Source organism: Phascolarctos cinereus, unplaced genomic scaffold, assembly GCF_003287225.1.
Source record: "Phascolarctos cinereus isolate Bilbo 61053 unplaced genomic scaffold, phaCin_HiC Scaffold_2;HRSCAF=192, whole genome shotgun sequence".
Classification (NCBI taxonomy): Eukaryota; Metazoa; Chordata; class Mammalia; order Diprotodontia; family Phascolarctidae; genus Phascolarctos; species Phascolarctos cinereus.
In genome coordinates this window covers 333,500,077-333,512,508 of record NW_027555625.1, presented here as the reverse complement: position 1 = coordinate 333,512,508, position 12,432 = coordinate 333,500,077, and the positions used below count along the sequence as shown (strand labels likewise).

The 12,432-nt window shown below is 38.3% G+C and overlaps 1 pseudogene; it reads left to right on the top strand.

Moving 5' to 3' along the window:
• Positions 1-4,589: 4,589 nt before the first annotated feature.
• Positions 4,590-6,177, top strand: LOC110216671 (large ribosomal subunit protein eL8 pseudogene; annotated as a pseudogene).
• Positions 6,178-12,432: the final 6,255 nt, after the last annotated feature.

Here is a 12,432-nt window from a genome sequence, read left to right as displayed (position 1 = left end):
CTGATAAAAAGATCTACTCCCCAGAGGTTCCATATAATGAAAAAATCATACACCATCTTTAAAGAAAGAAAAAAAGGGACAAGATCTTGAGGAGGGGTTAGGAAGAGGGACTAGGATCACTATAACTGCTTACATTTTCATAGGGTGTTACAATAATAGAGATACTTATCATACTTTATATCATTCAGTGCTCACTCATTCCCTCTATGTAGCACAAACATTCCTATCATCATTTTATATGTAATAATTCTGAAGGTCAGAAAGAAGTGATTTGCCTGCTGGATGAGGAGATCACATAACCCTAGTACCTTAGAATTGGAAAGAACGTTATAGACCATGTATTCAAATTTCATCATTTTGTGTTATCTGTTAATTTTACAAATGGAAGGTCAGAGAGGTTTGGCTATTTGCCCAAGATCACATGGCTAGTTCACAGAGATGAGATTCAAACTCTGGTTGTCTGAATCCAAATCCATTGATGTCTTCATTATACCATCCCATCAATAAGGACACTGTGATTAAAGGGAATGGGTGATTTTTCCTCCCCAACTTCCATGAAAGTTGCATTGCATATTAAAAAGAAATAATCATTAGAGGAAATCCAGGAACAGAAGGGAGAAAACATGATGGAGAGCCTTCTGGTGGGGATCAGTAAAGGAGAAAAAAAAAACAGATAAGATATTGTTATAGATGAATAAAAGAAGAAACAGGGCCAGAAGATGATAGATAAAAAGTTCAGGCAACAAAATCCAAATATGGCTTGAACGTACACTACAATGCCAAATGAGGACTTTCTTGGATTCTCTGAGAGCTCCCAGGAACTCCTTCGCAAGCCTACATCAGAACAGCTGACACATTCTTGACTTACTTTAATGATCATTTCATTCTCACAAAGCCTCATTTCAAGATTAAAGGCAGAGAGAAATACAGCTCATGATAATGGGTACTTGCTTCACTGAAGTTAACTGAGAACAAAAACCAAGGCCATAGTGAAGGGCACGTGACAGTCTCTTATGAAGCTGCCCAGGTCCAGGCCTATCTCCTCATTCTACCATGTAGTAGCAATAGACATAAAGTTCAACCAGGAGCTAGCCAGCTTGGTCAGGGCTGATAGCTAACTCACCACAAGTGCCTGTTGCCCTCTGCCAAGGCACATTTACCACCAAATGAAATACTCAGAGGAGTTTTACAAATCTGCTGATATGCAACAACTATGATTCTTAACAATCAGGATCAGAAATTAGCAGTAAAAGAACACACAGAGGTAGACCTAATTTCTTCAGTGCTTACTGCTAGCACCTTATCCAGAAAGGGTCTCCAGTGACTCTAGTGACCTGTTCTCATTTTCCCCTGGGGATAAGGACCAAATGTGACCAGACTGGCTCAGGGAAGAAGAGATGAAAGGAATACCCATTCTAGATCTACTGCTGAAACATGGGGACACTGGTGAAGGAGAAAAGACAGGAACTTGGGAATAAGTTATGGCTCAGTCATAGATTTTGTGACAGAGGAGAGAGAATACAGACATAATCTGGCATACACCCTAGTTTTGGAGAGGGCAGATGTCAGAGGATTTGGAGTTCAAATCTGGCCTGGAACACTTAGTACCTGTGTGACCCTGGGTGAGTCATTTAACCTTGTTTGCCTCAGTTTCCTCATCTGCAAAATGTGTGGTGAGTTTGACTCCACTACTATAAACCATTTTTTTAATCCAAAAAATTAGTAGCAAGCCATTACTGTACTTAATTCAAGGGCCCTCAAACAACCAGGGAGGCATATTAATATGACCTTCAGATGTATGGTCTACAATCAACCACAACTTGAGTTTCTAGGATTTGAGAGTTTGAAGGGACTTGTGGAATCATTGAATCAATATCCACATTTTAGAGATGGGAAAATTGGGGCTCAGAGAGTCAGTGTCCAAGTTCACACACCAAGCCCAGACAAGGACTGGATGGTCATATACCATTGTTTCAATAGTTTTTAGGTATGCAGAACCCTGGTTGTAATCAGAGTGCTCTAGGTTCAATTTCTACCTCTGGCAATTATTAGCTTTATGGCCAAGGGCAAGTCATTGAGAGACCATTAACACTACTGTACTACTTTCCAGCCCTATATTCCTGGCACTTGCTCAGCAATAATACTCTTGGAGACTGTAAGCTTTATTTTTCATATACCATCCACTACCACCTTTATGGCTAATAATTCCTCCAAACATACTTGGTTTTCTCGCTGTCCTTGTATTAATCAATCGCTGTCCACAAAGGAGAAAACTGTCCTTGATTCCTACCCCCTGTTCTCTCATATCCATCTTCCTTTACCCTGTTTCACCTATATCCCATTACAGTCCTGGAACCCTTTGCACTGTGCCCTCTCAAATTCCCATTCCACAGTGAACAAATGTTCATTTGTCCTAGACCTCTTTATCTAACACCTTTTCCATCTACTAGGCCTCAATGAGACCTATCTCCCTACTCTCCCACACCTGATAACATAACATCCTAAGCCCTTCCCTCCACCAGTGCCCATACTGTCACCTGTGCACACCAGTCCTGAAAGAGGAGCCAGAATACTTCTTGCTCCCTACTGCAACTTCTAGGCTCTCCTTCTACCACTGTTCCTCAAACTTGTCTCTGTAGTGGTTAACAGTATTAAAATTTTGTACCCAAGCCAGATCATGGTAGCATTACATACTAATGCTCAAGTCATTCTTCTTATTTCACAAGAAGTCCAACATCTGGTTCATCATCTCAGTCTTGTGCCCATCTCCTGCTAAGGATCTGCAGTATCCCTATTGATGATCCCTCAAACTCTCTACCTTCCCCGTTCTTTACTCTCCTTAAATTCCATGATCTACTCCTTCACTGGACCACAGCTGCAATTAAGAATGGTAATACATTGGATCTCCCCATTTTCCACAAGTGTTCTACTTCCCTGATGGAAAGCTCTAATACTCCTCCATTTGACCATAATCTCTTATTATTCCATTTATCCCTAGACCTCAATCCTTCCCAAAGCCAGTATTCAATGTCATTGAGACCTCTAGTGCCTTTATTTCTCAATGCTTTTTAAGGTTCTCACTTCACTTCCCTCCCCCTCCAATCTTGACATGGAAGTTAGACAATTCAACTCTACATTAAGCCTTACTCTTAAATCCTTTGCCTCCTGTACTCTCAAAATTATTTGTACCATCTATCTCCTCCATCTTTACTGCTATGCTGAGTGGGTACATGTTAAATGCAAGTTATATAATATCATTGCAGCAAGATAATATTTTTATTCTTACCTAATTGGTTCCCCATCTCAATCTCCACAAAAGCTTTTCTGAACCTCTTCTCTCCTCCCCCATCTTTGTTAGCTGACAATCTCACATTTTACTTTACTGAGAAAAATGAGATCATTTGATGTGAACTCTTTCTTTTTCTTATTCTCTTTTCTTCACCTGAAAATTCCTTGACATTATTCCCATTCTCCCCTTTCCCCTAGTCTCAGACAATGAGATGGTGATTCTTCTTGCTAAGCCCAAACTTCTACTTGTCACCTTCATCTCATCTCCTCCTATATCCTCTCACAAGTTGCCATGTGCCATACACACACACACACACACACACACATACACACACACACAAACACATACACACAAACACAAACACACACACATACTATATGTATATATGTATATATACACATGTGTGTGTTTTATGTGTGTGCATTTGCGTATTATATGTCTGTATATACATATTTGTTATGTGTATTTATGTAGACTTTGGGAAATAGTGGAGAAAAAAGATCCATAAAGTCACAAACAGTTGGACATGACTGAATGACTCAATAAAAAAAAAATACATAAATATGTAAAGATATATATTTAAATATATAGATTTATATACGGATATATAGATTTATATACGGATATATAGATATATCCTTTTTGTCTTCTCCCATTAAAAAGCAAGATTTTTTGTAAGTCAGAATTTTTTTTCATTCACTGTGTTTGAATACCTAGCATCAAGCACAGTGCCTGGTACTCAGCATGTATTTAACAAACACTTATTAATTAGGCTTAACTCTATATTCCTGTCTAGGCTACATTCCTTACTCTCTTCTCAGATTTTCTCCATAGTGCTCCAAAAACCATTCCAACCTGAAAACTCAATACAGTCCTTGACTTTATACAGTGGAAACTTTATATACTTCTGAAGCTCCTCCCTCTGGTTAGCTGGTTCCTCCCACAATTTCCATTTTAAGGAAGATACCTAGGTCACTCACATTTCTTTTTCCTCTCCAGGACATACTCCGGACTTCTCCTGGCCTTTCACTACAATATTTCCCCCATGTCCTGTGCCAAGCACCTTCTCCACATGCCCTTGTTCTCAGCTTACTTTTATATATTTTATATTTTAACATATTGTATTATATCATCTATTACATTAATCTACCATATTTTATATTCTCATATTAGAATGTAAGCTCCTTGAGGTGAGAAATTGTTTTTCTTTCTCATTGTATTTGTATTCTCACCACTTAGCACAGTACCATATTAAGCTCTTAATAAATGCTTATTGACTTTTCTCATTCAGCCCACCAAGATGCCAAAAGGAAAGAAGGGGAAGAAGGTGGTTCTGGCCACTGCTGTAGTAAAGAAGCAGGAGGCCAAGGAAGTGGTCAATCCTTTGTTTGAGAAGTGGCAGAAGAACTTTGGCATTGGTCAGGATTTCTAGCCCAAAAGAGACCTTGCTCGATTTGTCAAAAGGCCTTCATCAGACTGCAGCATCAAAGGTCCATCCTTTATAAGTGGTTGAAAGTGCCACCAGCAATTAAATAGTTCACCCAGGCTTTGCATGGCCAGACAGCTACTCAACTGCATAAACTGCCTCACAAGTACAGACCTGAGACAAAGCAAGATAAGAAGCAAAGGCTGACTTCAAAGGAGGGACAGGGCCAAAAGACAGAATAGAATAAATGGGGGGACAGGATAGGAAGAAGGGAAATATACTTAGTTTTTCACCAAAAAATTATTTAATTAATGCTCAAAAAAAAGCTACTTATGATAGAATGAATTCTTTTCTATGTAAGATAATTTGCAAATGCACTTGAATAAATTAAAGTCATTTGACTAGTAATAAAAAATGCAAAAAATAGAGAAAGAAATGATGAGCAGGCAGACTTCAAAAAAACTTGGAAAGACTTACATGAACTGATGCAGAATGAAATGAGCAGAACCAGGAGAACATTGTACACAGTAACAGCCACATTATGGGATGACTGACCTTGATAGACTTGGCTCTTCACAGCAACGCAAGAATCTAAGACAACTCCAAAATATTCACGATGGAAGTTGCTATCCACACCCAGACAAAGAAGTATGGAGTCTGAATGCAGATGGAAGCATACTATTTGCTCTCCTTTTCCTTTGTTGTTTTGGTACATTCCTTCATTCTCGTGGTTCCTCCCATTACTTCTAATTGTTCTTTACATCATGACTAATGGGAAAATATGCTTAATATGAATGTATAAGTGAGCCTATATCAGATTGTATGCCATCTTGGAGGGGGGAAGAAGTGGGAAAAGGAGAAAATTTAAAACTCAAAATCTTATGGAAGTGAATTTGAAAACTAAAAATAAAGAAATTAAATAAATAAAAGTAATAATAAAAACAAGCAATAAAAAAAAAAGAAGCAAAGGCTGCTGGCTCAGGCTGAACAAAAAGTTGCAGGCAAAGGAGATGTCCCCACTAACAGACCATCTCTCCTCAGAGCAGGTGTTACCACTGTTACTACCCTGGTAGAAAACAAGAAAACACAGTTGTAGTGATTGCCCATGACATGGACCCCATTGAGTTAATGCTCTTCCTACCTGCCTTGTGCCCAAAAAATGGGGGTTCCTTACCATATTATCAAAAGAAAAGGCAGACTGGGTCCCTTAGTTCACAGAAAGATGTGCACAAGTATTGCCTTTACACAGGTCAACCCTGAAGATAAGGGAGCCCTAGTTAAGCTGGTAGAAGCCATCAAAACCAATTACAAAAACAGATAGGATGAGATCCATTGTCACTGGGGTGACAATGTTCGGGGTCCAAAATTGGTGCCTTGTATTGCAAAGCTGGAAAAGGCAAAAGCTAAGGAACTTGCAACCAAATTGGGTCAAATATATTCTATTTTTTTCTACATGAGATAAAAATTTCAACAAAATTAATTGAATAAATAAATAAATGAATGCTGAATTAACTTATGATAAGCATTGGGGGGGGGGAGAATGCCCCAAGCGCTGCAAGACTCAGTCCCTGTCATCCAGGGGCTCAAAAACAAGTTTAATAAACAAGTTCGATAAACTTATTACTAACCTAATAACAATATACAAAAAGGATTCTATCTTTTGATGACATACTCTATACCTTGACAACAGGGTTGTAATCCAGTCAATAACACAAGCTGCCTGTATTACCTTAAGTGAATTAAATGCTCTCTCTGAGGAACAGTTTCCTCAATGGCAAATGAAGGGGTTGGACAATCAGGTATTTAATGTTCTTTCCAGCTCTGACATTTTATGAACCATGTTCTAACATTTCTCTAAGGTTGACCTTTAATTTTCTAGGTTTTCAGGTTCCTTCTAGCACTGACTATAAATATTCTATGGACTAAAGCCCCATCTAGTCTTCATGTTCCAGGTTCTATAGTCTCATTCTTCACTCTGCCTCCCTCACCTCTCCACTGGGGGGGGTAGCATGTTTCATCATGAGTCCTCTTGAATTGTGATAGATCATATATGCATGCTTATACATAAATGTACATATATAAAGGTATATAGATATAGATATATTTTACAGATGAGGATACCAAAACCCAGAGGGATGATTTGAGTTGCCAAAGCTCACACATGTAGTCAGTAGTAGGTATGGATTCAAACTCCTATTTTCTGACTTCTATTCCACTGTCTTCCCATTATAATACCAAAAAGAAAAAGAAAAAACAAAACCTGGTGATATAAATAAATAATACATTTTTATTGAAACTGAAATACATTTTAAGAAATTTCTTTCAGAATATATATTGTGAGGATCAAATGACATAACATGTAAAAGCAATTTGCTATATAAATGTGACTTCTTAATATTACTTTATTATACCAATTTTGCGTAATTGTTTTTAAGCATTAAACTGTAACCCATATATCAGAGCAGCCTGCTTGCTTGTACCTTCTAGGAGGACATTAAACATCTCTTCATTCAACAACATTAAATAAATATACTTTAAGATCTGGGTCAAAAAAGGTGAAAAAAACATATAGTCTCTACTCTCAGGAACCACACAATCTATCTGAAAAAATGGAGGGGGGGGGAGTCATGTATCTTACCTAAGTGTTGTATCTCTCTAGACCATCTTGTTTAGGAGCAACATCTTAACTCCTTTGTCCTATGAAAATTAAACTAATTTTTCCTTACTAGGTCCTTAAGAATTTCCTCCAAACTTGGTTGGCTCAAAGGACACAAACTTGGTTCACTTCTTCTTCGCCTAAGTACAAAGCAGCTCCAAAGACAGAGGGAATCAGGAGAGGTTTGGCTGGCAGATCCTAATGGAAGTATACTCACTTGAATGAACTCAAGGTGTCCTCAATTACTATCTTTGTCAAATATCCTACTCCTACTATGGCTAAGTGAATATCCTTTTGCTAACTGTTCAACAACTTTCAAGTATCTGATTTTGTTCCATAATCAAACATAACTTATCAGGCGACTAGCCTGAACCAAGTCTGGGCCAGAACACACCCCTATTCAATCCACTTAGGAAATCAGGGAGAGAGGAACTGAAAGGCTCAAGACTCAGGGTATTCCCCCTGGTCACAATCTGGGGTTCATGTTCCAAGGCCTGGTTTTATACATTTTTGAGATGAATCTTTGGAGGTAAATGAGGCAGTTGGAAAGCTTAGATCTCTTTGCAGGATTTATAAGCTTAGGGTGTTCTGATGCAGCACCAGAGGCTGAGCATGCCGAGGAGAATTCCCATGGGATGCTTAGGAAGTGGCTCTAGGGTTAGTGCTGCAAGAACTTTGGAGGCACGATGCAAGTAAAGTAAGCAGGCTTATCCAGCACATGCTCATAACCAAGAATAGGCAGGGGAGGGGGCTCCAAGGGAGCAGGAACAGTAAATCATCCCAAGGTAAAGAGTGGTACCAGAGATTTGGCTGTGTAGGGGAGAGGTAGAATTATATAGGGACCAAAACAGGGTCAGAGCAGTCTTCTCTTGCCCTGATCCTTAGTCAGAGAGTTAGTCATCACTGGGTTCAATACAGAATCAGCCTCACAAGACAAAGTTGGTTCCCAGCCAGAGTGGGTGAGGTTGGTTGATAAGGGGAAGAGGACAAGTCATTTCATTTCTCAGAGACTCTGTCTCTCCATATGTGAAATGAAAGCAATTGGGCTAAATACTCTCTACGTTTCCTTCCAGTGAGATACGTAATGATTTCAGGGCTGTTCTTCTTCTCCTTTATAGTCCCTGCATTGTTATCACCAGAGGCATGATAAAAGACAGTACAATATTTTTTAATAGAGAGAGCAGTGTAAAGTTGAATTGTTAGAATGTTTTAAAAGTGGTTGGATTAAAGTCTTTCTGTGTTCTGCATCTGAACATTTCAGAGTCACCTGTTTTATAGGAAACAGGCCAGCCTTGCCAAGGGCCCTGACACCAAAGAAAGAACCCCAGGCTTGGAACAAGGAGGGATGAGGGTAGTTGCTACTGAATTCTTTCAAACAAGGGGTAGTAAAGAAAAATTAAATTAAACAGAGAGGTAGGCTAGGGCAGAGAAATGGGCACTAGCTTCAGAGAAGACCAGGGATGAAGCTGTGATATCAACCCTGATAGTTTGTATAATTCTGGACATGTCACATAATTCCTCTGACCCTCAGTATTCTTATTTGAAAAATGTGGAACTTTGATAAGATTTAAATGTAATTGATTTCTTTTATGAACTTGTATATTTTATTTTATTCACTTAAAAACATTTCTGATAAGAGGTCCATTGGGTAAGAACTGACTTGAAGTGTCAGTATCTTTCACAGGTGCCTCTACATTGAAGACAAGAGATCAAGAAGACTGAGGATCAAAGATGAAGAGAGGTTGGGGATAGAGTGAAACAAAAAAACATCCTTCACAAGAGGCAGGTGGGTTACCACTGAGGGAGCCTAGATGGAGCCCTCATGGGTGATCAGAAGCCTCTCCAGGCTGCTTCTGGCAGACAAAGACACTTGGCACACATTGTAACTCTGCTTTTATTGTCTTAGAGTAAGCAAACAGCCTGTGTTTGCAGACACTTGAGACAAGTTCAACAGAAGAATTCAAGGCTGGAACTGCCTTCAGGGGCATTGGCTGGGCTGAAGCTAGAGTAAATAGAAGAAAACACCAAACACAATGAAGAAATGTTATAGGTAAGAGAAGGCCAAGAGGTAAATCCTGAAAAAGACTAACTTTGCAACAAATACAAGCAGAGTATCAGAGGGGAAAAATGGTGAAACTACAAGAACCACAATAATAATAGTTAACATTTATATAACACTTTAATGGTTGCCAAGTGTTTTTGAATTTATTATCTCATCTGATACTACAAAAGCAGTTGAAAAAACAAAATTAAGTAAAATGAAATTAAAATAGAAATAAGAAATCTAAAAGAAAAACAGGGTAGAATAAATAGCTTAGAATAAAAGGAATAACCCTTATCCAAGTACCAGACTCCCTGAAAAATAGAATGGAGCAATCACCATTCAATGATAATATGAGATGGTAAGAAATAATGAAACAGCCAAAAGATTTAAAAACATTAGAAAATGGCAGGTGTATCCCATTTTTAAAAATTCACCTGGAAAATAGCTTAATGAGAGATAACTTCAAAATCATCTGGCTCCCTAAATCCATAACCAAATTTTAAAAAGCTTGATATCATACTTCAAGAAATAATAACAGAAAACTGCCCATAACTATTAGAACCAAAGGGTAACATGAAAATAGAAAGAATTCATTGATTATTGCCAGAAAGAAACTTCAAATTAAAAACAGACAGGAATGTTATAGGCAAAATTTGCAATGTCTAAGTCAAAGAACAAGTATTAGAGAAAGAAAGGGTTCAAATCCCAAGACATCAGTCAGGATAACACAAGACCATGTGCAAGGAGAGAAAGTCTAGGAATACAATATTCCAAGACAATAGTGTGAAGCTCAAACAAAAATAGGTTCCTTATGGCTGTAGATTGACTTAGAAAATCACAAGTTACCATTACCTTTGTTTTATTGTATTTTTATTCATTTTGTTGAATATTTCCCATTCACATTTTAATATGCTTTGATTGTTGTGGGACACATGAGGCTTCAGCAGAAGCAAAGTTAAACCTGTCTTCCAAAATGTAAAAGATAAAAAATCCCAACCAAGGTTAACTTATCTTAAAAAACTAAATATAATAAGTATAATTCTATGGGACAAGGTGGAGGGGGGAGTGGAAGGAGAAATACATCTGTTATATAAGTGCATTTTCAAGCATTTCTGAAAACAAAATCAGAGCTAACCAGAAACTTTGAAATCCAAATAGGAGTCAACAGAAACCTAGAAATTTAAAATATATTTATGCAATTGAAAGGTGCTGAATAAAGCTTGAGTCTTCATGTTCAAACAGAGGAAGAAAAGACACATGTGCATTCAAAATTCCACTGTCTTTAAGAATCACTGAGGAAATTAAAAAAGAAAAACATAGAACATGATTGTGGTTTGTTTCTCTTGGGTGTAAGAAAAGACAAAAAGGGAAATAAAAAAGGTAATAATTAGGAAAGAAATGAAGAAGAGGTACTACTTACTAATTCTTTTAATTGAGTGTACGTGAAGAGCATATTAATATGAAGCATGGAGGTAGCCGGCATGTCATGAACTTTATTCAATTGAATCAAACAAAAAAGAGTTTAATACACACAAATAATATACACACACAAAAAGTTTAGTATGGAATACATTAGAGTCTACAATGAAACAGGTTGCAAAATGAAGAGGGTTAAGAAGGAAGGAATAGTCACAGGCAAAATAAATTTTTAACATCTAATAGTGGAAAGACAGAACCAAGATGGCAGAGTGATAGGCAGCAGAACAAGGAGCTCTCCTCCACAAAACTCTTCCAAACATATCTAGAAAATGTACCAGACTAAAGTCTGAGGGGAAAATTGAAAAAAAAAAAGTCACAGTGAACCATTTGTCTAGCCCAGTTTGGCATAAGAAGACAGAAATGGAGGACTTCAGACACTAGGGACAAGGTCAAGCCAGTACATCATGCAACACATCAATGCCAATGGAAAGGCTGTACACTACAGGAAGGAAAGTACTTAGATCTATACCAGGACACCACCAGACCACTATCAGGTGACTGCAACAGGATAAAACATAAATTTGTACCTCTATTGTCCACTACCCAGTTCCCTGTCAGATATGAGTCGGAGTGAGGAGACTGTATACAGGGGTGGCATTCCCAGATCAGGAGGCCCTGGGTGGTATACCTAAGCAAAGATGAAGGTCAACAGGCAGCAGTAGTGGTATGGCTCAGACTCCCAAATCAGAGTAGTGTCTCATTTCCAACATGTAGCCCAGCTTTCAGGAGTGTAACAAGGGCAGGAATCCCAGAACAAAGAGGAGCCTATAGCTCTGTCACTTTGAACCAAGAATTTTCCAGATGGCTGACAGAGGCAGAGTTTAGCAACAATCTACCCTTGCAAAGACCCAAAATAGGTCATCAATTTGCAAGGTTCAGGGAAGGGAGAGGGAAGAAATCAGATTTGGCTCTGGATCAGAACACTGTAGCATCACTGAAAGCTTGCAGGTGCCCAGCCTCTCTCTAAGATTCTGAAATAACACACACTAAATACTCCAAAATACCGATCAATCCAGATTTATCTCCAAAAGTGCTGCAGAGACCAGCCCTGACAATGAGTCAGAAGTCTGGGAGTAGACAAGAAGATTAGGCAAAAACTAAAAAATAAGAAAACCTGATCATGATGAGATGCTATGGTAGTAAGGAAACTCAAGACCCAAAGACAGAAAGAAAAGAAAAAAGAATGACTCCAAAAAATCTACAAGAATTCTCTGAGAAAAATCCAGCTTGTGCATAAACTCAACTGGAATCCTTGCATGAGATGAAGTAAGAGTTTAAAGCAAAAAGCACTTAAAAATGTATAAATTAAATGAGAGCACTTGAGAAAAAATGGAAAAGAATTGACAACAATGGGAGAAAGAATTAGAAGGGTTTTCTGCAGCTGTTTTCAAAGACACTTGCAGGGACCTGTAAATTTTCAGTTCTTCCAAGGTGGTATGATCAAAGGCTAGGTGTTTACTCCTCTCCTGGCCTGTTCTCTGGTCTATGAGAGACCACAAGCACTCTCTTTTGCCTGGGAACTGTGAGGAGGGTTTTCT